We start from the raw sequence: 24,969 nt of genomic DNA, 5'->3' as shown, positions 1-24,969 counted from the left end.
TTATTTGCAATTTAAACATAATTTCAAATGTTAAAAACCAGTAACATTACTGGTTACAGTAAACATTAACCTCTGATTCTGGACTGAGAAAAAAAAAGCGCAAATAAATAAGTGTAAAAACTTGTCTAAACATCAGGACAAGTTGATCAGGTTAGTGTGGTCCCAGGATTTTTAATCCAGCAGGTTTAGTGCAACGCATCAAGTCAAGCAGGTTAAAAATAACGGACAGGGAGTTTAAACGGCAGGTGCTTCCAGCGCACATGTCTGTGCGTCCGCACTTCCGGGTGACCGCACTGCGCAGGTGTGGTAGTCCATTGATTTAAGTCCAGGATTAGACAGGACGTTATGGGCCAACATTGTGAATAGGCAATCCTTTAGCTACAAACCATTTCTGCATCATAATCTTTTGTGTTTCTATTTTATTGGCAGTGTTATGCTCAAATGTTGTCAGGAATTTGCTTTTCTATCAAATTGTCAGGCAAGTAGAAGGAGGAAAGACTTGCATAGGATCCGTAGCTACATGTGTAAATTGTATTTTCCTTTCATTCAATTCTCGACAGATTCTATCACTCCACCTCTCCTCTAGTGCTTCTCTGATCTTTTTGCTCGTTATTGGGATATAGGAGTTGCTAACATTTATTGCCCACCCATAGTTGCCTTTGAGAAAGTGGCACCCGCCATTTTGAACTGCTGTAATCCATATGATGAAGACTCTCCCACAGTACTGTTACAGAGGGAGTCCCAGGTCTTGACCCAGCAACAATGAGGGATCGATCGGTGATATATTCACAAATCAGGATGGTGTGTGACTTAGAGGAACATGGAGGTGATGGTGTTCATATGCACCTACTGCCCCTGCTCTTCTGGATGTTGGAGGTTGGGGATTTAGCAGGCGTTGGGGGGGGGAGAAGCCAATTTTGTCTCTTCCCTTTGAGGCGCACTGATTTTCAACTCTGTCTCTTGACATGCAGCTGAGGTCGTAAAAATCGAAGGCATTCATCACCCCGTCCTCCTCTGAATTGATTTCTGGGAACAATGTTATATTATACACTCTCACGGCAGCAATATAGTACAGCTTCTTGTTACTACACCCCCCCCCCCCCCTCCCCCCCCCTCCCTGATGTTACATGGTCAGAAAATGCTGGCAAACAAAACGCATAATAATTTGCAAAGACTAGAACCAGCACATGCTGAAATATTTTCACACAAGAGTGTAGTTCTATTCCCAGAATGGCATTCTTGTGGCTTGGGTTTTCAGGGAATCCGCGTTCACACAACAAAATTAATTCCCCCCCCCTCCCCCCGGTGAGTAAAAATGTATGATTATCCACAGAGCAGATATGCTGTAGTGGGCAATTTCTGTAGCTGCCCCTGGTAAGCAAAGGATCCAATGGTACCCAAGTTCTATATTTGCTATGGTTTCTGCAAGTAACATTTAAAAAATGTAGTCATGCATAGCTGGATTACCATCCAGCTGAAGACGGCATGTAGTCATGGTTACAGTGACTCAAAGGCTGCCTTCAGTGTTTGCAGAGATAAGGCCAGTTTCTATCTGACCTTATCTCTGCTCTCGATACAGCAGTACTGACAGGGGAAAATTGTATGTTCCCGCAGAAACAGTGTTGTTCTGTCTTTCGGTTAATCAGCACTGCCTGCCCAGAGTCACTCAGTGCTTGATTAGAGGAGAAAGTCAAACGTTGGCTATAGTTTAGCACTCAAGTTTAGGTCTTGCCTGTACTGCTGTCATTCTGAGCATATAAATTCCACTCGTGACGCTTCACTATAGCGTGGAACTGATTAGGTTGTTAAAATAATTTACAAGTACATTTTGGATTTGTAAGCTGCTGGGTCATTTTTCTGCTGCAACTGAAAAGTAGAATTGGTTCTAACTGAGGTTAATTATGCAGCACTTATTACTTGCATTTTTAGGTCATATCTGATCATGTTGAACTGGTTTACTAGCCCTAAGTTCATATACTTAAAGAGGAAGCTTCCCTCTTAAAATCATATTTAAAACTTGACTAATTGTTAAAAGCCAAGGCATGTTTCTCTCTGTGTCTGCATGAAAGACGTGCTGTCAGATAATTTGGACGTTCTGAATTCTCCCCCTGTGTACCCGAACAGGCGCTGGAATGTGGCGACTAGGGGCTTTTCACAGTAACTTCATTGCAGTGTTAATGTAAGCCTACATGTGACAATAAAGATTATTATATTATTATTATATTATGTTAATATATGCACCATAACTATCTGGAAGATGTAGATGTGCTGCCATTAAATAAAAGCAGACAAATTAATCAGAGCTGCACACACTCGGTTGGGGGGGAGGGGGGCGGGGGGAGCCTTGTTCCCTCGGGATTTCAGGTATAAATATTGCACAGGGGAATTGTAAACCTTCTGTCCATATTTTCTGCGGCATGTAGTTCAGCCTTGCATGTAGAGAATGGAACATGAATGTCATTTGTACAAATTAATCTGCCTGAAACGTAACTCCTGTTCATATCATCTCCAAGCTGATCTGTGACGACATGGCTGAATGCTTCCCTGCACAAACGCAGAGACCCAGTATTTATACTGCCCTGTGCTGTCTGGAGCTTCCTACTGGGCTGAAGCAGGACAACTGGTACTGCAAAGGGCACAATGCTGATGCTACCTCAGTTTACATTGCCATTTCCGTGGAGTACCCACCTCCAGGGCACCAATGAAGGAGGCTTCCACCTGGACCCCTTACAGACTTCAGGGTTTAAGGGGCAGAAGAAGACTGAGGGATGTGTGGTTTATCTTATATGCAGGACTGTATCAGACTTTTGGGACTGCCAACCTTCAACAACAACCGTATGATCCAAATTATATGAGCTAGTTATGTAGCTGTGCTCCTGTTCGTGCCCTCTTTCTAGTGCAAGGCCCCTACAGAGAGCACACTCAAACAGGCCATGTTAATGGTACATATCACCAAACTTGGGCATGTGATTTTCACTGAATAACCCACGGGAGATGCCTCGAGTACAAACCTCAGCAACCAAATGTTCATCAGTCTGTTTATCTCCATCACATTCCAACTAATTCAACATGCACTCTGCCAATCCGTTATCAATTTCAATAATGATCAAAACTCCAATGGTGAGATCTTATAACCGGCTCTTTGGCAAGTGTTGTGTCCGACTGAACAAAAAGAATATAAATTCTAAAGACAAATGGTGCTGCCGTTGTTGGCCATTGTTGAACATGAATTATTGTTGATTTCCTTTCATGCTTATTTGGCCAGCTTGTTCCATTCTCAGATCTGCTCAGTATCTTTGATTTATATTCCTTAAGTGATGGTCAGGAAAGTCCTATTTTTATATAAATATCATTGTGAATAAAAATGGGTTAAACTCAGAGCAAAGAGGCTGTGACAGTTGTTACTATTATGGAATTCTTGTTGAAAGCGGCTCACATTAGTAGCTGAGGGCTATGTGCCATTGTATTACAGGTACAAGATGCTTTGGGACTGTCTCTTCTTTTTTAAAATCTTTTTATTTGCTTTTCTCATATTTAGAAACAGTTGTTACTTATATCCATTACATTTTTCTTGCACGCGCTAATTTTTTGCTTTATTTTACAGAGAGGTTTGTTTTGTCCTTAATTTGACTAACTATACGTACATGTTGCTTCCCTCTGGATCGGTCTATGATATCCCCCCTTCCTCCTCCACCCCCCCCCCCCCCACCCCATTGGTTTCAGCACCCTTCCTCTTCTCTTGTGGTTTCCCTCTATTCCACCCCCCCCCCCCCCCCCCCCCAGTCTCCCGGGGATGCGCAGTCCTTTGGTTCTTCATCTTATTGTTTTGTTTTTTCCCTGGCTTACTCCTTGTTGCTGGCCTCGAACAGGTTTTGGAACAGGCCGACGAACTGCCCCCAAGCATCCAGGAAGCCTTCCTCTGACCCTCGGATGGCGTACTTACTCTTCTCCAGGTGGAGAAAGTCTGAGAGGTCAGCGAGTCAGTCTGCAGCTGTGGGTGGTGCTGCTGATCGGCAGCCGAGCAGGATTCTCCGGCGTGCGATAAGGGAAGCGAGGGCGTCGGCCCCCTTCCCCATGTGTAACTCTGGCTGCTCCGATACCCCGAAGATTGTCACTATTGGGCATGGCTTCACCCTCAATCCCACACCCCTGGACATTGCCTCGTAGAAGGCTGTCCAGAACCCAGAAAGCTTGGGGCAAACCCAAAACATGTGGGTGTGGTTGGCCGGGCCCCTCTGGCACCGTTCACATTTGTCCTCCTCCGGGAAGAACCTGCTCATTCAGGTTTTGGTCAGGTGCGCTCTGTGCACCACTTTGAGCTGCATTAGGCTTAGCTTTGCGCAGGAGGAGGTGGAGCTCACCCTGCTCAGTGCTTCGCTCCAGAGTCCCCATCCTACCTCTGTCCCCAGTTCGTCCTCCCATTTATATCTGGTCCCATCCAGTGGTGTTCAGGCACTGTCCAGTAGCTGTCCAAATATTTTCCCACATAGCCCCCACTTCCCGCTGCTTGTGCCTATCAGGTCCTCTAGTAGTGTGCTTTCTGGAGCCTGGGGTACCTTACTGTCTCTTTGCAGAGGAAGTGCTTTATTTGGAGGTGCATCAATTCCTGTCCTCTTGCTAGTTTCCACTTCATCGTCAGTTCGACAAATGTCGCCAGTCTGCGCCCTACGTAGAAGTCCCCGACCGTCAGTGTGCCCCCGTCCCGCCTCCATCTTTTGAAGGTGGTATTTAGCATGGCTGGGGGGAATCTGTGATTGCTGCATATGGGGGCCATAAGGGACATTTTGGTTATCCCAAAGTGCTGTCTCAACTGGGTCCATGCCCTCAGCGTGGCCGCTACCATTGGACTCGTTTGTTGAGGAGGATGGGAGTGCTGCTGTGGCCAGGGCCCGGAGGGTTGTTCCTTTACAGGATGCCTCCTCCATTTGTACCCAATCTGCGTCGGGTTCTTGTACCCATCCCCTCACTTTTTCTGCCGTTGCTGCCCAATGGTAGTATTGTAGGTTCGGTACAGCCAGGACCCCTCTGACTTTCCCTCTTTGCAGTGTCAGCTTGGGAATTCTCGGGTTCTTACCCCCCCCCCCCCCCCCCCCCCCCCCCCCCCCACACACACACACACAAACGCCATGATTAGCCTGTCTATGTTTTGGAAAAAGACCTTGGGGATGAATATCGGGATGGATCTAAACTGGAAGAGGAACCTTGGCAGTACGTTCATCTTGATCGCCTGCACTCTTCCCGCCAGGGAGAATGGGAGTGAGCCCCACCGTTGAAGGTCTTTTCTTACTTCCTCCACCAGGCTGGTCAGGTTCCACTTGTGGATCTGTGTCCAGTCTCTGGCTATTTGGATCCCCAGGTAGCGGAATCTGTTCTGGGCCATTTTGAACGGGAGCCCCTTCAGCTCTGTCCCTCCCCCTTTTGGGTTCACTGGGAATGCCTCGCTTTTGCCCAGGTTAAGTTTGTAGCCTGAGAAGGTTCCAAACTCTTTCAGTATTTGCAATATTGCCTTCAGTCCCTCCTGTGGCTTAGAGACATAGAGGAGCAGGTCATCTGCATAGAGTGAGACTCTGTGCTCTCTGTCTCCTCTCCGGATTCCCTTCCAGCTTTTCGCGTCCCGCAGGGCAATCGCCAGGGGTTCGATCGCTGGCGCGAACAAGAGTAGGGACAGGGGGCAGTCCTGTCTTGTTCCTTCTATAGCTGGAAGTATTCAGAGCTGGTGGTATTAGTTTGGACACTCGCTTTGGGATTGTTGTACAGGATCCTCACCCAGGCGGTGAATCCTGCTCCTAGCCCAAACCGTTCCAGTACCTCGAGGAGGTAGCTCCATTCGACTCTGTCAGAGGCCTTTTCTGCGTCCAGGGAGACGATCACCTCCCCGAAGGGGGTCATTATTAGGTTCAGCAGCCGCCTGATGTTCGCTGTGAACTGCCTACCCTTGACAAAGCCCGTTTGATCCTCTGCGACCACCTCTGGTACACAGCCCTCCAGCCTTTTGGCCAGGACCTTTGCGAGTATTTTCGCATCCACGTTCAGCAGTGAAATGGGTCTGTATGATCCACATTCCGTCAGGTCTTTATCTTTTTTGGTTATCAGTGAAATTATGGCCTGCGCTAGTGTGGGGGGCAGGGTGCCCCTTGCCAATGAGTCCACGAATATGTCCCTTAAGTGTGGGGCCAGGACTGGTGCAAACCTTTGGTCGAAGTCCGCCGGGAACCTGTCGGGTCCCGGTGACTTCCCCGCCTGCAGGGATCTGATGCTCTCCATAATTTCTCCCAGGTCTATTGGTGCTTCCAGCTCTTCCCGTCTGTCCTCTTCCACAACTGGTAGTTCCAGTCTGTTCAGGAACTGCTTCATTCCCGCATCCCCTTCGGGGGGCTCGGAGGTGTACAGTCCCCGGTAGAAGGTCTCAAATGCCCGATTGACCTCTTTTGCCTCTGTTACCAGTCTGCCTTTGCTATCCTTAACCAGCGCTATTTCCATTGTGGCTGGCTGCTTTCTCAGCTGATGAGCCAATAGGCGGCCAGCATTGTCTCCGTGTTTGTAGAAAGACCCTATGTCTGGCGGAGTTGGTACACGGCTTTCCTAGTGGATAGCAGGTTAAATTCCATTTGCAGTTTTTTTCTCTCCGCCAGCAGCTTTACGGTCGGGGCCTCGGAGTATTTTCTGTCGACTTCCAGAATGGAGTCCACCAGTTGTTGCCTGGCCACCCTCTCTTCCCTATCTCTGATTGCCTTGTGGGCTATGATCTCTCCTCTAATCACTGCCTTCAGTGCCTACCAGGACGTGGAGGGTGAGACTTCCCCGTTTTGGTTGTTACTAACGTAGTCGCCTATGGTCTGCGATGATTTTTGACAGAAGGCCTTGTCGGCCAGGAGGTCCTTGTCCAGCCTCCGCGTGGGGCACTGGGCCCGTCTTGTCTCCAACCTCACATCCATATAGTGTGGAGCGTGGGTCAGAGATAACGATCGCGGAGTATTCCATTCCCGTGATCTCTGGAAGCACCGATTTCCCCACTGCAAAGAAGTCGATACTTGTGTACTTTTGAGATTCCTTCACTCCTGGATGCAGGAACCTCCATGGGTCCACCGCCCCCATTTGTTCCATAAAGGCCCTTGGCTCCCTAGCCATATCAGATGTTTTCCTCGTTCTGGGGTTTGATTGGTCGGTCAGTGGGTCCTGTATACAGTTGAAGTCGCCCCCCATGATCAGTTGGTGTGTGTCAAGGTCGGGGATTTCTGCCATGGTCTTCTTTATGAATTCTGTGTTGTCCCAGTTGGAAGTGTACACATTTACCGGTTCGACCGGCGCCCCTTCCAGGACACCGCTGACCATGACGTACCGTCCCCCTGGGTCCGTAACTGTCTTGGTTCCTGTAAACCTCGTCATCTTGCTAATTAATATTGCTACCCCCATCCCTGGCCCTCGTCCCCTTACATTCCAGGTAACAATCCTGGTGGGGGGTTTCTGACCCCTCGGTCCTGTGGGATCACCCATACTTACCTAGTGAACGCGCCCCTGCACTCTGGGGTTCCCTTTGCTAGGGGGCCGTCCAAAATGGCCAGGGTCGCCGCTCTCACCATGGGGTCGGCCCCCAGAGATCAGGGGTTTCCCTTCGTCCAGGGGGTACCCAATGTGGCCACCAGCTGTGTATATGTCACACGGGTGTGCCTCTGTGCTCCGGGGTGTCCCTCCGCCCTGATGCCCTTTCGAGTGCGGCGCCATCTTGGTTCCTCGCCCTGCTCCATGCCCGCCGAGGCCTATGTCTGTACTGCTTCACTATCTCACCCTTTTCTTTGCTTCTCCTTTGTTCTGCGTTCTCCCCCAGACTCCTGTCCCTTTGTTCCCCCCCCCCCCCCCTTCGCCTACCCCCCTCCCCTCCTTGGGCCAGGCGCTTGCCCTCCCCTGAGAGGGGTGCTGCGGCCCTCCTTCCTTCCTGCCCTCCCGTGCTGGCCCTCCTCGCTAGTACGGTGGCCCTCATTCCAGTTCTGGCCCTGTTTAACCTTTCTCCTACTGGCCCTTGTCTCGCCCTCCTGTTTGTCTTTCCTCACCCTCATTTCCCTCGCTCCACTCCCTCACCCCCAACCCCATTGCATTGAGAGAGGAAACAAGCTCTGAGACAAGACAGCACAGTCCTGCACAAGGCATAACACACATATGTACAGTTTATGAGTCCATTGTCCTTGTTTGTGGTCTGTCCTCCGCTCTTTGTTCTGGTTTTCCCTTCCTTTTCCGTCCCCATGTCTTTCATTGTGGTTGCGTGTGCTCCTCCCCCAGCTTGTTCGCTCTAACAACCTCATCAGCCGCTGCTGGGGTGTTAAAATACAGCTCGTTCCCCTCAAATGTTACCCAGAGTTTGGCCGGGAATAACATCCCAAATTTTACCTCGCTTTTGTGCAATGCTGATTTCACCTTGTTGAATTCAGCCCGTTTTTTTGGCCAGGTCCACCCCAATGTCCTGATACACCCTTATGTTCTTCCCTTCCCACGTGCTCTGTTTCATTTCCAGGTCCACTTTAGGGACCTTTCCCTGTCTTGGAACCAGTGCAGCTTCGCAATAATTGCTCTGGACTGGTCTCCGGCTTTGGGCCGGGGTTGGAGCGACCTGTGCGCGCTATCATTTCCGGTGGGTTTGGGAAGACCTACATTCCCACTAGCTTGCCCACCATTTGGGTGATGTAGCCTGTTGGGTCTCTGCCCTCTATCCCCACTGGCAGACCCACTATTTTAATGTTCTGCCATCTGAACCTATTTTCCTGGTCCTACACTTTCCCTCTTAAGCTCCCCGGGCCGTTACTAACCTTTTGACCTCGGCTTCTAGGGTTATCACCCTGTCGCTATGGTCCGAGGCGGCCCTCTCCAACTCCAGAATCAATTTTTTTCTGCGCCTTCACTTCCCTTTCCTGGCCTTCGATGGTCTGCTGCATTTTGTGCGTCGTCTCCTTCATCATTGCTTGGAGCTCTGACCAGAGCGTCTCCTTTACGCTCGTTGTTGCGTCCTGCTCACGCTCTGCTGCCTGGTCCGCCATCGTTTTCCCTTTTCAGGCCCGCCTATACCTCCGTCTCGTCTTGTGGAGCCACCTGCCTGCGCGTCCGCCGTTCATGGGCCTTACCCTCGCTACTGCTGTTGCTTGCCTCTCGCTGTCCCTTCACCTTGGTGTTTTTCTTTTCTCCAGTTTGTCTGTCTCTCTTTCTTTCCCCGCTCCTGTTCCTTACCCTGGGGTTGCTCCCACTTCCCCTGCTCCTCTGCTCTCGCTGGGTCTGCCTCGGGCTTCAGGTTTCCCTTTTTTTGTTGTTGGGGGGGGGGGAGCTGTGGTTGGTTATCTTCTTTCTCTCTTCCTCCCTTCCTTTCTTTCTCCCTCTCTTTCCTCGTCTCTTTATTTATTTACTTTAATTTTAACCCTTCTCTCTTTTTCTCCCCCTTCCTTCTCACTTGGTCAGGAGGGTTTGGGAGAGACGTTTCCTGGTGCGGACCGGAGTCCCTCGTTGTCTCGCCGCTCACCACGTGGTTGCTGCCAGTCCATTGCGGGGGGGGGCTCTCTCTCTCCTGCTCGTTGGCCCCGCTGGCTCCGCTCCCGGGCGCTTGAGTCTCTGGCTTCGCGGTCCGGGCTGCCGCTTCTCTTCTGCCGCCCACGTTTTGCTGTATAGGGGGGGGGGGGGGGGGGGGGTGGCTCGGTCGATCAGGCTTGCAGGCTTCCGCTCTTAGGCGCTAGTTCTGTTCCGGGACTGTCTCTTAAATTTAAGATAAATGGAAGAATAAAAGAGGTCACCTGACCTGTTCCAAATTGTGCATGGCAACATGGTTTGATTGTTATGAAGCTAAGAGGAACGCAAGTTGCTGAGAGGGTCAAGGTGTTCATAACTAGAACTAGAACTAGAACAGTACAGCACGGAACAGGCCCTTCGGCCCTCAATGTTGTGCCGAGCAATGACCACCCTACTCAAACCCACGTTTCCACCCTATACCCGTAACCTAACAACCCCCTCTTAACCTTACTTTTTAGGACACTACGGGCAATTTAGCATGGCCAATCCACCTAACCCGCACATCTTTGGACTGTGGGAGGAAACCGGAGCACCCGGAGGAAACCCACGCACACACGGGGAGGACGTGCAGACTCCGCACAGACAGTGACCCAGCCGGGAATCGAACCTGGGACCCTGGAGCTGTGAAGCATTTATGCTAACCACCATGCTACTGTGCTGCCCACTGTGGACAATGGCAGGAGCATCTTATCTGATTGTAGGTAGACTGTTAGTCTCCCAGTCTCACAGGGCGACGTTAGGAGTGTCAGGTTATATAAATGGTCATAGTTTAAACTTTCTATTTAGTTCCAAGATAGAATTGATCTGAGGGTCGAAAGGATGACTAATTAGCGTTTCGAGCTGGATGCAAGCCCCATCTGATTCGCTTTGCCATGGAAATGGGTTTGAAAGGAGAAAATTTAACAGGATAAGGAGGCAGGTTATTGGAAGAAGTGAATAGGATTGCACTGGTTGTGGGAGAATGAAGTACTCGCTTCAGAGATAGTGTAAAGTATAACAGTGGCATAAGATTGTTGGTCATCTTAAAAGTTACATGGGGAAACATTTTAGCATATAAATTGCCTCAGAAAAGTGTTTAGTTAATGTTGCTAATAGGTTAAAACTTCTTAAAACTTTGAACTATTGTCACGTGGTACTTTCAGTCAATCACTGGAAATTTAAATTAATTTTCAAAAGTTGTTGTTCGCAACAGGGATCGTAATAATTGGAATAAATCTGCATTTGTTTGTTCTGCATACTTTTTTTCTGAATTATAGCTTTAAACTTGCCACTTTGGCAAGCCTGTTGCAATCAGAGCCATATGCAAAGTTTCCAAAACAAAACAAGAACATGGATGGGATTCAGTGGACCTGTTAGCCACAGGTGCAAATCCTGTCATGGTCGCAAAATGTCATGAGGGACCAAACTTTGGATTTGCGCCAGCGAGGTGTGTCCAGATTCACACCACGGAAGGGCACGGACCTCATTTGTATCAATTTGAATGAATTATAATGTACTTAGTGAGGTTAAAGTTGAATCTTCAGACCTCATTGAATTTTCCCACCCACCAGGCGAGATGGCACACAGCAACAAATTACTAAAGCTTTCTAAAAACGGGAACCAGCCGCCATTTCCAGGGTCGGTCAAGCAATGGATTTGGAAGTGCACCTGATGTACCATCGATTGAACGCGAGACGAGTTGCTAGACAAAAGTATGGCTTTAATCTACTAGATGTTAGCCCTGCAGTCGATTACAGTAGAAGGACGACCGCCGGGTGTACTGGGTATTTATACCCCACCCTGGAGGCGGGGTTAATTCAGCCTCTCGATCAATCAGGGAGCCGTCACATGACTGGTCTCAACCAACCGGTCGAGAGGCACATGACCGACCAGGGCCAATGGTAAGCTGGTGTTCTGCACCAATGGCAGGCAGCTATGCTAATCATACCACCACAGCACCCGAGTTGTGAGTGAATGCTGGCCACCGGATAAGGTGTAGGACTGGCTGCTTCTCAGATCGAGAGGACAATGGGTGAGGGGAGGTACTGAAGTTAAGCAGCTATGACACCAACCTGACTGTTTTCTCACATCCCTTGCCACTGACCAATTGAGATCAGTATGGAGTCAGTGGAGCTGGCAATTCTGCGCATTACAGCACCCAGGGAACACCCAGTGCTAGGAGACCAAAGGGCTTCAGGAAAGGCTCAAGGATTGGAGGCAGCAGCAGCCAAACAGGGGACATGAAGGCGAAAAAGGAAACCGAGTGTAGACAAAAACCATGTGTTCTTCATGGAGCTGTCAGACAACATGTGCCGCAGGAGATTCCACCTCATCAGGAAGACAGTCCAGGAGGGCTGCCATTGTCTGGACCAATGTTGAGCCCTTTAGCTCTGGTCCTTGGGGAATGAGCTAAGCCTTGGAGTTCAACAGTCCATAGATCTGATGTCTGGCCTCATGCTTTTGACTGCAATCGCCAACGTTGGCTTGGGTTCCACGCATCACCGGCACAGTGGCTAGCACTGTTGTCTTGCTGCACCAGGGACTTGGGTTCAATTCTGGTCTTGGGTAACTACTACTCTCTGTCTCCTGTTGCCCAGCCAGTTCTTTATCCATCTGGCTAGTACACCCTGGACCCAATGAGACTTCACTTTCTCCATCAGCCTACCATGGGGAACCTTATCAAATGCCTTACTGAAGTCCATGTATATGACATCTACAGCCCTTCCCTCATCAATCAACTTTGTCACTTCCTCAAAGAATTCTATTAAGTTGGTAAGACATGACCTTTCTTGCACAAAACCATGTTGCCTATCACTGATAAGCCCACTTTAGAGAGACAGGAATAAACTTTTCCCTTTGGTGGAGGGGTCAATGACAAAGGGGCACAGATTTAAGGAAAGGAGCTGGAGGTTTAGAGGGGATAAAAGGAAAAACGTTTTTACCCAGAGGGTGGTGGGAGTTTGGAATTCACAGCCTGAAAGGGTGGTGGAGGCAGAGACCCTCATGACATTTAAGAAGTGTTTAGATGTGCACTTACGATCCCAGGGCATACAAGGCTATGGATCAAGTGCTGTAAAATGGGATTAGAATGGTTAGGTGGTTGTTTTTGACTGGCACAGACGCAATGGGCCGAAGGTCCTTTTCTCTGCAAGATGATTCTATGACTCCAAGGGTAGCCCACTAGTGGTCACTCCTCTTCGCTTGCTGCCGATTCTCCCCACACCTCACAACAATATCTCGTGACACCCATCTTGCCCTAACTCTCAGGTGCCCTGGGTCGCTCCAGGAATCCAAGACCTCTCCCTGCGTGCATTGCTGGAGGCAGCCACTGCTCCCTCTGGCCCTGCCTTCAACAAGCTGCTGTCAGTCTCCGATTAGCAGGCAGCTCTCGAGTGTGGGATCCTCCCACTCCGCCCGGGTCCTCAATCTAGGGGGAGGCCTACTGTTGTCCAATCAATTGACCGGTTGATACTTAATACCGCTCGGCCTTCTCCAAAGGAGGTGAAAGGGTGGCTCTCACCAGCCACATTAAATACTACCCAAGGATTTTTGCAGTGTACAACCTTCTAGACACTTACTTTTTGCTATGTTTGTCATAATTTAAGGTTTAGAACTAATACATTCTTTAAGAAATAGGAACTGAACACTTCAGTAGCTGGTAAGGAATTACTGATACAATAATTTCTTTACCCATTGCTTTTTATTTGACTGTGATCATTAGTAGAGGTCCTTGGCTAAAATTACATTACAGCACTTCAAGAAAGCAATAATAGAGAATGTTTCCCAGCAGTGCAGATATCAGGTGAGACACATATCATTTCTGGCCAAAGGAGCATTGTATAATTGAACAACAAAAATTGATAATGTGAGGGTTCTAACTGTGTACCTGTGCCACAAGGAGCTAATGGAACCAAAGTGCTTTCTGGCAGCATATGAAAGGCAAGCTTATGTCACCAGCACAAATTGTTTCATTTTGAATGTTGCGCACCATTGACGAGAAGGACGATATTGTGGACAAGTTCATGAATTTGTTAACTGTGAGTAGAGTTAGACTTGATACATTATCATAGTCATCAGTGTTGATGAAGGTATAAAAGCTTAAAAGTCTTCATGAAAATGTGTTTGTGAAATTTGTTCTCATTTGGGGTGGAAGAAGAGCCAGAAGGTCAATGCATGATGTTTGATGCCGACAGTGACTGGAAATCATTCAAAATGCTTTGAGAGATGTGACTGTAATGCACATTTACAAAGCCAATGTCCTCTGATCATTTCAACTACAAAGACCTCGTTGTCCGTGCATACGGAGAACATTACACTCTTCTTTCCTTTTGTTTTCGCATGAGCTAAATTGCTGCATTTGGATACAGATCCTGAGCTTTAAAATAAACGCTAAAAGGTTTACTGAATTGCTTCCCACAAAGGCATTTATGCAGTGTAACTGTGTAGAAACTGATCAATACCGGAGATTTAGGTGAAACAGTAAAGCACAGTTTCAATTTAAGGAAAGTAATGCCTTTGTGTTGCAGTACCACCTATTTATGTCAAGCAAGTTATACAACTTGAATGGTGTCTATATTAATCTCAACTCACTCTATCACTAGTTTGATTTCCAGGTGGGGGAGTGACAAGAGACAAATCTATCACACTCTTGCAAAGTGTGTCATCTAACAGGTAATACAAAGGGCATTTGTAGCAATGCCTTTAACAACACGACACTCAGCGGCTTCTTTGCTGCCTCCTATAACATTAGGGTGGATTTTTAAAAACAATTTAGAGCACCCAATTCATTTTTTTTCCAATTAAGGGGCAATTTAGCATGTTCAATCCACCTACCCTGCACACCTTTGGGTTATGGGGACGAAACCCATGCAAACACGGGGAGAATGTGCAAACACCACATGGACAGTGACCCAGAGCCGGGATCGAACCTGGGACCTCGGCGCCATGAGACTGCAGTGCTAACCACTGCGCCGCCGTGCTGCCCAGGGTGGATCTTAATCCCTGGGAATTAGGGGAGCCGAAGGCCTCCTTGTCTGGGTGAGTCCACAGAAATCTTGGTTTTAAAGACCAAGGACTGGATTCTCCGGGCCCCCAGCCGCTTGTCTCTCGACGGCCTGCCATTTGCTGGTGGCGGGATTCTCTGTCCCTGCCACTATCCATGGGATTCCTCATTGAAGGTGCCCAATGCCGCCGGGAATACCATGGGAACAGAGAATCTTACCAGCCTGAGAATTCTGACCCTGGGCCTCACATGGATCCCTGCTGGCCAGCTGCCTACATGGAAAAAGGCAGGAATAAGCAGCTGGCTATCTTCAAGCAGATTGAAATTCGGGGACCTGAAGGCTGCCTGCTGGAACAACCGATAGCCATGGGAGGGATCAGGCTGTTTGGGAGGGAGAAGGGCAACAACCTCGGCTCCAAAAGGCCCAGACTTTACTGATGGGGTCGGGAGATTCATCCCTGGTCCACCTGGTGCCCAAAATGGAAAGTCTTTACTCAACCTCTGGGGGACTCTTTGCTTTCCTACCCGAAGAATAAAACAAATGGCACTTAACCTTGGCTGAGTCAGGAGGTTCCTCAGCTGGCTACAAGAAGGTCTAAAGGAGTTGGTGGGTGGGAATGCTGTAAAAAAGGTAAGGTAAATCTTTGCACATCTATTTTAGCTGCACAGCTTCTCCATTTCACCTGATGAGATAAATCAAATCATTCCCTAAACTTTTGGAAACAATTACACGAAACATGCAATCTAAATGACTGTGACTGTCAAGCCTGTTTCAGTATTCTTACCTTTAGCTATGGAATTCCACCAGTTACCACAGTCTGTAAACGTCCCCAACTAATGGTGGCCTGCTAATTATACCAATAATGTTACAGTGCCAATGGGTATGGAGAAATGCCCAATGCATTCTGCTCCCTGCAGATGACAGGCAGGGTGAGTACAAGATAAGCAAAAGTGAGGACATAAAGAGGGAGACACCTGAAAGAATTTAGGTAATAGTGAATAAAATTAAATATGATCTTTCGCTGCAATTCAGAATATTGTTTGCTAAATTATATTTTGGAGACCTTTTTGACCTCACAGATAGATGGCAGTGTTGCCTGGAAAGAAACAGCGAGCACCAAATCTCTGTTCAAAGATGCATTTTGACAGATTAACCACAATGTCAGATTAATCAGCGCACAGAAAATGCCGAGAATGTCCAGAGGAATCAGAATTGCAACCTTCCATTTGTTAGCCACATATATTTGATACATTATAGGGTCGTCGGACTGAAGCTTGAAATGTAAGTAGGATTCTGCTTACTCCGGAATGAGAAAACAACAGAAAACGCTGCCCTGAAAATTCTACAACACCAGGTTAAAGTCCAACAGGTTTGTTTCGAATCACTAGCTTTCGGAGCACCGCTCCTTCCTCAGGAACGCCGCTTTCTCCACATCCTGAAACTTCTGAACAATGAATCTAAAATACCGGGCAAGTAGAGGCAGGCAGCAGGAGTGGACAGTTTCCTGGCTGAGCACACCCCCCTTGGGAGAAAGTGAAGCAAAGGTGGGATTTTCACTCTGGCGGGGGCGGTGGTCACTGGTGTCGAGTCCACTGCCCCTGGAAAGAGTTCAAAGGTAGTCTCAGGGGCTGCCAGATATGGAGAAAGGCTGTTTAAATGGCCACCTTGGTGCTCTGGGATTTTGTCCCAAATCAATAAAACAAAAAAAAAGCTCCCTAATTCTCCTCATCCCCAACAAACTCCCCATGCTTTTTCCATACCAACTCATGCCATCACATGCCCCACCCACCCCATGGTCCCTCATACTCTCCATGCCTGCCTATGCCCCTCCACTCACCCTCTGGCCCCCAGTCGTCCCTCATACTCTGCATGCCAACCTATGACACTTCAATGTACATTTACCCAAGTATAAATTCTATACATAACCAATGGACTTTATAGTAACTATGTCATGTTTGAAGAAGCTTTGAAAGACCAGTCATCCATTCACAACATTCTTACAAAAACCCTATAAATGTGTTAATCAACCAGCCATTTAAAATATAAATAGCAGAAACAGCAAACACTTGTCACCTCTTTATCTAGTGTAAATAAGGACCCAGAAATTGAGAAATAGATCAGTGTTTTCCCGTGGGCATAGTTGGTTCAACAAACTAATGGATGCCTGGGCTGTTAGCCAAGAATGAAACATTGTGTGAATGCCTTGGTGCTTGTCTCTCACAAGGACACTGCACGAGCATTTGCATTTCCATGTGTACCTCCAAACAGATCAATTTCATTTAATTTCTGGGTTGAAAGCCCAGTCCAAATGTGAAATGCAAATGGTGTACAAGTACAATACCTGTAATATTATAAATAGTGCCTTAATTTATTTGGATTTCCCATAATAATTCATTATATTAATGTCCATTAGGGGTAAGGGTCACTAATGAGTTCAACCTATGTGAGAACTTACCATCTGGCATCAATACCAACTAAAGCCTTCCATTTTCAGATTGTCAATAGGTTGCCTAAAATGAACACTTGATATCTTATCATCTTTCCCAGGAACACACAGGAGTAGGCCACCAGGCCCTTCAAGCCTGCCCCGCTGTTCAATGTGATCATGGCTGATCTATGCCGGCCTCAACTTCTTTTCAGTGCCATTTCCCTATAGCCCTCTATTCCTCAATCTGTTAGATATTTATTCACCTCTACTTTAAATTCCTCTAATGATCCAGCCTCCACCACCCTCCGGGGCAGAGAATTCCAGAGACTCACCACCCTCTGTGAGAAGCAATTTCTTTGCACCTCAGTTTTAAATGACCGGCCCTTTATCTTGTAGCTATGTCCCCTTGTTTGAGACTGTCCCACGAGCGAAAACATCTCACCCTGTCAAGCCCCTTCAGGATCCTATATGTTTGAATAAGGTTACCCCTCACTCTCCTAAACTCCAAAGAATACAGGCTATTTAGACTCTCTTGATAGGACAACTCTTTCATCCCAGGAATTAGCCTGGTTAATCTCCTTTGGACTGTCTCCAATGTTACTACAGTATATCCTTTTTAGTTAAGAGGACCAAAACTATACGCAGTGTTTCAGGTGAGGCTTCACCAACACCCTGAACAATTCAACAAAGCCTCCCTATTTTTAAACTCCAATCCCTTTGCAATAAAGACCCAAATGCCATTTGTCTTCTTAACTATTTGTTGGACTTGCCTGCTAGCTTTTTATGATCCATGCACTAGAACACTGAGATGCCTCTGTACTTCACTCACCCGCAGTCTTTCTCCATTTAGATCATTATCTGCCTTTTGATTCCTCCTACTGAAGTGCATGACCTCACCCACATTAACCTTAATTTGCCAGGTTTTCACCTAGTCACCCAATCTATCTGTGTCACATTACAGATTCACAATATCCTCATCATAAAATACCCTTCCCCTATTTTTGCATCATCAGCAAATCTGAAAACTTTACATTCTGTTTCTTCCTCCAGGTCATGAACAATTGTGGGCCAAGAATGACGGTACTCCACCCTCCACCAGTTACACCTTTCCACTCTGAAAAGGACCCATTTATTCCAAATCTGTGTTTCTATGTGACTGCCAGTTTTCAATCTATGCTGACGCACATTTTCCAATTCCATGGGCTTTTACTTTATGCACCAGCCTCTTATGTGGCATCTTGTCAAATACCTTTTGGAAATCTAAATGCACTACATCTGCGGGTTTCCTCTGTCTACTCTCCCTGTTACATCCTCAAAGAATTGAACAATTTGTCAAACATGATTTACCTTTCATGAAACCATTTGATTAGGTTTGATAATATTCAGCTTTCCTAAATAATTAGCTATTCCTCTTTGATTATTGACACCAGCGTCTTGCCAATAATAGATATTAAACTAACTGGCCTATAATTCCCTGCCTCCTGCCTTTCTCCCTTTCTAAACAAGGGAGTCACACTGGCTGTTTGCCAATCTTCTGATACCCTCCCGGAATTTAGCAAATTACAAAATATTTCAACCGATGGGTCCACTATCTCTGCACCACTTCCATTAAAATCCTAGTGGCAGTTCATCAGGTCCTGGCGACTTGTTCACCTTTAGCCCCTTGAGTCTCGCTAATGCTCTATCCTTTGCGATTGGGATTTTTTGTAAGTTCTACCATGTTATTTGAAATCAGCCCACCTGATACCTTAGGGAAATTTGCAATGTCTTCCACGGTGAAGACTAAGGCAAAAAATGTATTTAGCATATTCGCCATTTCTTTGTTTGCTGTTATTAAATCACCAGCTTCGTTCTGTACAGATTCCCACATTTGCCTTAGCCACCCGCTTCCTATTTATATATCCATAGAAACTCCTACTGTTTGTTTTTATACTGCATGCAAGTTTTCGCTCAAAATTCATTTTCTCCCTTCTTATGAACTTTTTAGTCTTTTGCTGCTGATTCTAAAAACCTCCCGGTCCTCTGGCCTACCACTGTCCCTTGCCACTTTGTATATTCTGCTTTTCAATTTAACATTATCCTTGACCTCCTCTGGTTACCATGGATTTTGCCTCTTTCTCATGGAATCCCTCTTTATGATTGGGATAAACTCCTGCTGAACATTATGGACCAGCTGTTTGATTATCTGTCACTGCTCATCTCCTGATCTATATCTTAGTTTGTTTACCCAGTTCACCTTAGACAACTCCTCCCTCATGTCATTATAATTGTCCTTCTTTAAGTTGTGGACACTGGTTATGGACCTATGGCATTCACCCTCAAACTGTATCTGGAATTCTATCATTACCCCCTAGGGAATCCTTAACCACAAGATCCCTAATTAATCTTTCTTCATTACACAAAACCAAATCTAAAATAGCTCATTCCGGGGTAGATTCCACAACGTACTGCTCTAAAAATCAATCCCTGATCCACTCCACAATTCTTCTTCTACCCTACCCTTGCCAATTTAGTTTGCCTAATCAATATGCAGATTAAAATATCCCATGATAATTGCACTTCCCTTCAAACATGCCTTTGATATTTCCCCAGTTATGCTCTGACCTCTTGAGTTTGAGGCATTTTGATTTGGGCACTCTGACACCATGTCCCATTCATCTCAGCTTCTCTGACATTATCTTGGCTTCAATACTGGGCATGTCTGTGTCGTGAAACTTGCTCATGTTTGTTCTTTTGTCCTCCCACTTGATTCACCAATCTTCCAGACCCTGTGACCTTTTGAGTCATTGCAGTGCATTTTGCAGATGTTCACACAGTAGCTATGGTGTGTGGCTGATGGAGAAAGTGAATGTTTAAGATGATTGATGGGGTGCCAATCAAGATTATCCTGGATGATGTCAAGCTTCTTGAGTGTTGTTGGAGCTGTACTCATCCGGATAAGTGGAGTGTATTCCATCACACTCTTCACAGTGCTTTGTAGATGGTGGACAGGCTTTGGGGAGTCAGGAGGTGAGTTACTCTCCACAGAATATCCAACTCTGACCTGTTCTTGTATCCACAATAGTATGTGGCTGATCCACTTAAAGCTTTGTCAGCATTGTACCAATAGCACTACACTTAACAACTCCTGTAAAGATGCCCTGAGGCTGAGAATATTGGCCAACCATCTAGCCTATGTTTGATTTGATGCATAATGTGCAACCATTAACACTTATAACGTTATTAAGAGGGTTCTTACACTGTTCATTACTAGACTTAATATTCTGTGGTGAGTATAATAGGTAATTAATGTGCAAATGCAGCAACTTCATGGAAATCAGGAAAAGGTTTGCTACAAACGTGACCACTTGAACCACAGAGGGGTTCACTAGCTCCCACATGTTGCAGCTACAACACATCTCCTGGCCCTGCATCCCTATTTAACTTAATTAGAATTTAGAATTTCAATTTATTTTTACATATACCACTCATCTTTACTTCCTGCAATTTCTGTTTCCCTACCTAGCCTTCATCTCCAAAGTCAGAAAGGTAAAAGAGAGAAAGATTCACCTATCAGTCACTTACCTGTGATATCACACAAATGTGTTCACGTAGGGGCTGTTTAGCACACTGGGCTAAATCGCTGGCTTTGAAAGCAAACCAAGGCAGGCCAGCAGCATGGTTCGATTCCCGTAACAGCCTCCCTGAACAGGCGCTGTAATGTGGCGACTAGGGGCTTTTCACAGTAACTTCATTGAAGCCTACTCGTGACAATAAGCGATTTTCATTTCATTTCATTATATCATTTTCAAACTCACGGTCGCAACCAACGGGTGGGTTGGGGTGGGTGTCGGGAGGGTCGTGGGGCCATTTGTTGCGATGTTCCCGTTCGTGGGAAGAAGTGTCCATTGGCCGCGACCAGCCTTTAAAAATACCGGCTGTGACCGGCTTTCAGAATGTCGGCCCTCTCAACAGTGCATAGGCCTGGAGCCTAGCGAGGCAGACTACCGCCTCCTGACATCAGCATCAAAAAAAATCGATCGAGTCTTCACTCCAGGAGCGGCGGCAGAGAGCAGGTCACGCGCCCCATGCACTTACTTCACATGCTCTGTGGGCGAGAGAGATTCCTCCATTTTGTAGCTGCCAGCAGTGATGGTGTGAACTCCAGGGCTGCTGGTGAACAACACATGAAGAAGAGGTGAAAACAGGAACAAAGCAGTATTAAAATGATTTCTTGAGGTATGGGGGTATTAATTGTACCCCCGCAAATCTGGATGCAAAGTTCCTGTGTGTCATATACAGGGAAGTATTGGCAAATGAAAGATTAAAACCTTCAAAACTTAAAAGGAATTTGAAGACTATGCATGGCGGCTTCGAGGACAAACCTCTTGATTTTTTACAATGGATGCAGCGAGATCTTAAATCAACAGCTAAAGTCCTTAGCAAAAATGTAACATAGAATGACAAAGCAAGTGAGATCGTGGGGACCAAGCAGGTTTACCTGTCATATTAAAGGTAAGTGAAAATGGTGTGTCGTGAAGTTTGGGCGGCGTGGGTCGCGAAGGTCGGCTGGTGTGGGTCACGAAGGTCACCCGGCGTGGGTCCCGAAGGATGGACGTTTGGTAAAAATAGGTCCCAGGCAAAAAAGTTTGAAAAACACTGCTCGATAGTGCAGTGATACTGCAAATAATGCCTCAGCTCTCCTAACCTGGCCCACACCTGCCCCACTGACACAATCAGCTACTCCCTCTTACATAGAACATAGAACATGCAGTGCAGAAGGAGGCCATTCGGCCCATTGCGTCTGCACCGACCCATTTAATCCCTCACTTCCACCCTATCCCCGTAATCCAATAACCCATCCTAACCTTTTTGGTCACTAAGGACAATTTATCATGGGCAATCCACCTAACCTGCACGTCTTTGGACTGTGGGAGGAAACCGGAGCACCCGGAAGAAACCCACGCAGACACGGCGAGAATGTGCAGACTCTGCACAGACAGTGACCCAGTGGGGAATCAAACCTGGGACCCTGGTGATGTGAAGCCACAGTGCTAGCCACGTGTGCTACCATGCTGCCTGGCTTCACTTTCTGAATCCTGACGTCTCTAGATTCAGTGAAGGTTCACTGTGCTGCTCTTTTTAAAGTGTTCCCACCGCTCCACTCAGCTGCTCCCCACCAGGTTCACTCTCTCTCCAGGCTTCGGTGCTCTGGAGCAAAACAATTACCTTTTAAGATGTGATCCTAAACTTCATTATTTTCGTAAACAATGTTGGTTATGAAATTTATACTTATTCAAGTGAATCCCCCAGACTTCTTTTATTACAAGAAGCTCTTAGAATGCCAATAGTCCCAAAGTTGTGCCAATTCCTTTGTGCCAGTCCCTGTGATGCTAAACATACACCTGTAGAGTGGACAGCAGGCCGACTTTATAAACTCAAGGTTGTGTACATGGGGCTACCACAAAAGTCTTATAGCTTTGTAACTCTGGCCTAGACCTTCCATGGTGTTGGGCTAAGATTTGTACCACTGGGCTAATAGATCAGTCAGCCTCACCAAGAACATTTACAGAGCACTGCTAACATAGCAAAAACATCCCAAGGCATTTCAGAGTTTAGCATGAGACCCAAGAGGGAAAGCATAAGAGGCCAGAGACAAGTGAGCGAAAAGAGTCAGGCAGGAGGACTTAAAGGAAATCTTCGAAGGCGGAGAGAAAAGCTGCATGATAAAGGGGTTTCATAAAAGATGTTCCAAAATGTGAGTGCAAGATGGTGAAAACCTCAGCCACAGAGGGGTGAAGGGTGGAGAAAGTGAATGTTCTGCTGGCAGGGCCATTTAGGTTTGTCACCACCACCATTTTGCTGTTAGACAAACCAATATAAACGAAGAGAGTTGTGCTGCCTCAGAAAGTTGATTTTTGTGACAATGGTGCAAAATACAGGGGTCATAATTTCAATAGAACTGGTTTACTTTATGATGGCCATGGTCATGATTAACATCAACACTAAGTTGTCATTTCCCTTTTGGTGATCACATACAATAGACCCATACATAACAAGGGGAAAAGAAGAAGCCTATTTGCTGTGAAAATAATGGTATCTGAACAGTGTGTCCTGTTACGGATGTACAAACTAGGCAGCAACATGCCGTGAGAAAGGGATACCCACAAGCTGCTCGCCAGTTTGCAATGCTCCACCATTAGCTTCAGGAAAACAGCATGCCAACAACCTTCCGATGTGAAGAGTCTTGTTGGACTCGAAACCTAACGCTGTCTCCCAATCCACAGATGCTGCCAGACTTGCTGAACTTTTCAACCACTTCCTGCTTTTATTCTGCTTAACCTTTGCCTGATTTCCTTGATGTTGCTGCATTTGCACGTTAATTGCCTATTATACTCACCGCAGAATGTTAAGTCTACTAACATCAAATGGATGCTCATTCACAGCCAAAATGGCGATCCATCATCAAAAATGTTGTCAAGGCCTTCCAATCAGTACGGTCTTGTGGTCCAGTAGTAGTGCCCCTACTTTTCGGTCAGAAGCTCTAACTTCAACTCCCACACCAGGACATGTTGGCCATGGAAGGAGCATTCATGATGTGGTTCCACAGACCGATATTAAACCCGGAATCATTCCACCATCTCCTCACAATTCTCCAAAAGGGAAAAAAAGTGTGTATGAAGATGCATTAAATAAAATCGACAAGAGCAGTAACTGAGGGAGAACAGTAAAAGAGACCATCTCTTAATGCTCAAAAACCAATGTGCTCACTGTCGGAGAACCTGTAAGGCTAACATAGAGCTCATGAACCATCTACAAACATGCAGCCAACACTGATATCTCACTTAAGTCCAGTCATCTGCAAGAAGAATTATCCTCCACATGAGGCATTACCGATTATGACTGGGCGGCACAGCGCAGTGATTAGCACTGCTGCCTCACAGTGCCAGGGATCCGGGTTCAATTTCTACCTTGGGTCATTGTCTGTGTGGAGTTTGCACTTTCTCCCCATGTCTGTGTGGGTTTCCTCCGGGTGCTCCGGTTTCCTTCCACGGTCCGAAGATGTGCAGGTTAGGTAGATTGGCCATGCTAAATTGTCCCTTAGTGCCCAAAACGTTAGGTGATGTTACTAGGTTATGGGGATAGGGTTGGGGCATGGGCCGAGGTAAGGTATTCTTTCCAAGGGTTGGTGCAGATTCGATGGGCTGAATGGTCTCCTTCTGCACTATGGAGGTTCTATGAAAGTCTCATCAAGAGACAATAACTCTTGAACCGATGAGCTCTATGGCGTGGAAGTGCAAGGGCAGCAGATGCATGGGAACACCACCACCTGCAAGCACCCCTCCAGGTCACATACCATCCTGACGTGGAACTATATTACCATTCTTTCATGCTGTTGCATCAAGATCCTGGAACTCACTTTCAGCATCTACACCATATGGTCTGCAGCTGTTCAATAAGATGACCCATCATCAACTTCTCAAGAGCAGCTAGGAATGGACAGTAAGTTTTGGCCTTGCCAGCAATGCTCACATACCTTGAATGAACAAATAAAAATAACTTTCTTTGTCCGGAAAATAAAAAGTGCAGAAGCTAATTGCTACAGATTGTGGATTGTTTTCGGAGATTTAAAGATGTCAAACTTCAAAATGCTTTATTTATTTCTTACTGTTTCTTTTTGGCACTTTATCCAATCTCATCTTCAATCTCTTTATTTCTTCCTGTGTCTGGCTTCTCATTGAATTTATTTGTCTATTTCATTCTCATTCTAAGGGCAGGATTTTCTGTCGCTTCCTGCTGGCAGGATCCTCTGGTCCCACTGAAGGTATTTCCCTGTGGCAGGTTCCCAGGCGACGGGATGGGTGAGCCACACAAAACGCCTTAGAACCAGAAGATCCCGCCAGCTGCCATTGTTGAGCTGCCTCCAACCTCGGCAAACATGCCGCGGGGGAGGTGGGTGAGTGTATTTCATATCTGTGGCAGTAATGTCATTAAAAACCCAGGTTTAAAATACATATAGGCAGTATGTCTGCTAAA

Source organism: Scyliorhinus canicula, chromosome 11, assembly GCF_902713615.1.
Source record: "Scyliorhinus canicula chromosome 11, sScyCan1.1, whole genome shotgun sequence".
In the NCBI taxonomy this organism is placed as follows: domain Eukaryota; kingdom Metazoa; phylum Chordata; class Chondrichthyes; order Carcharhiniformes; family Scyliorhinidae; genus Scyliorhinus; species Scyliorhinus canicula.
The sequence above is the reverse complement of the archived record's forward strand: the minus strand, read 5'-3'. Positions refer to the sequence as shown.